The 1,294-nt window shown below is 62.7% G+C and overlaps 1 pseudogene; it reads left to right on the forward strand.

The window, feature by feature from the left end:
• The first annotated feature begins 274 nt into the window (after positions 1-274).
• On the forward strand, positions 275-1,035 carry LOC102428972 (annotated as a pseudogene).
• Positions 1,036-1,294: the final 259 nt, after the last annotated feature.

Here is a 1,294-nt window from a genome sequence, read left to right on the forward strand (position 1 = left end):
CAGACGGCGTGGTGTCGGGACCGGAATAAAGACGGAGGCAACTCAGACGCCCGGCGGCGGCGTTAAACCAGTGAGCAGGGCCTTTCAGCAGGGACTTGGGGTGGGGGTGAGGTGAGGGAGGTGAGCCGGAAATAGAGAACTACAACTCCCAGGAGGCTTAGCCGCCACGGCCCGGGTGCCTGGCCATGGAATCAGATGGGGCATGTCGTTTTGCGAGCCACTTTAACCTAGAGGTTTGCAAGGTTGGAAGTTCTGCACCGGGAGCCAGGGAGAAATGGAGCTGGAGCAGACAGAGGGGGCCATGGCAGCCGTGGGCTTTGAGAAGTTCTCAGCACCTCCCGGCTCTGAGCTGGCACTGCCTCCGCTGTTTGGTGGTCACACCCTGGAGAGCGAGTTTGAGACCGAAGTGGAGTTCGTGTCTGGGAGTCTGGGCAGCTCCAGCCTCTGGGAGCGAGACGAAAAGGAGGAGGCAGCCTGAGGCCAGCAGCGGCGCCAACAGGAACTCAATCACATGAAGTACCAGGCGCTGGGTCGGCGCTCCTGGGAGATCGAGCAGGTGAATGAGCGGGTCCTGAACAGGCTCCATCAGGTACAGAGGATAATACGGAGATTCCAGCAGGAGCGGAGGTTCCTCATGAGGGTGCTGGACTCCTACGGCAATGACTACCGGGCCAGCCAGTTCACCATCTTACTGGAGGACGAGGGCAGCCAGGGCACAGACGCCCCCACCCCAGGCAACGCTGAGAAGAGCCTCCAGAGAAAGAGGGGCTCTCCCCGCACAGGAGGACGCCAGCGCCCGCAGAAGCCAGCAGCCCGGCCCCTGACGAGGGGCCCAGCGGGTGGAAGAGGCAGCGAGCGCCACGTGAAGGGCGCCCGTAGGGAGTCCCACTGACTCCGGAGCTGGCCCCCATGCAGATAAAGGTGGAGGAAGACTTTGGCTTCGAAGCAGACGAGGCCCTGGACTCAAGTTGGGTTTCTTGGGGGCCAGACAAGCTGCTGCCCTACCCCATCCTAGCCAACTCCCCCTTTGACTGAACCCCCAATAAACGGACCCCATGCTCTCCTCGGCAAAAAAAAAAAAAAAAAAAAAGCTAAGCCCCTCGCCTGCCGCACTGGCCTCGGCCTTGTCCCCGGGGCCCGCGCAGCGAGCGAAGAGCTAAGCCCCTCGCCCACCGTGCCGGCCCCTCCCTGGGAAGAGCAAAGACCTGGGTTCCAGGCACCGGAGGAAAACTGGTGCCAGCAGCCAGGGGAAGGGGCCCCCGAGGGGCCCCAGAGTGCAAGAGGGCACAGGCCA

Source organism: Myotis lucifugus, unplaced genomic scaffold, assembly GCF_000147115.1.
Source record: "Myotis lucifugus unplaced genomic scaffold, Myoluc2.0 scaffold_31, whole genome shotgun sequence".
Lineage (NCBI taxonomy): Eukaryota > Metazoa > Chordata > Mammalia > Chiroptera > Vespertilionidae > Myotis > Myotis lucifugus.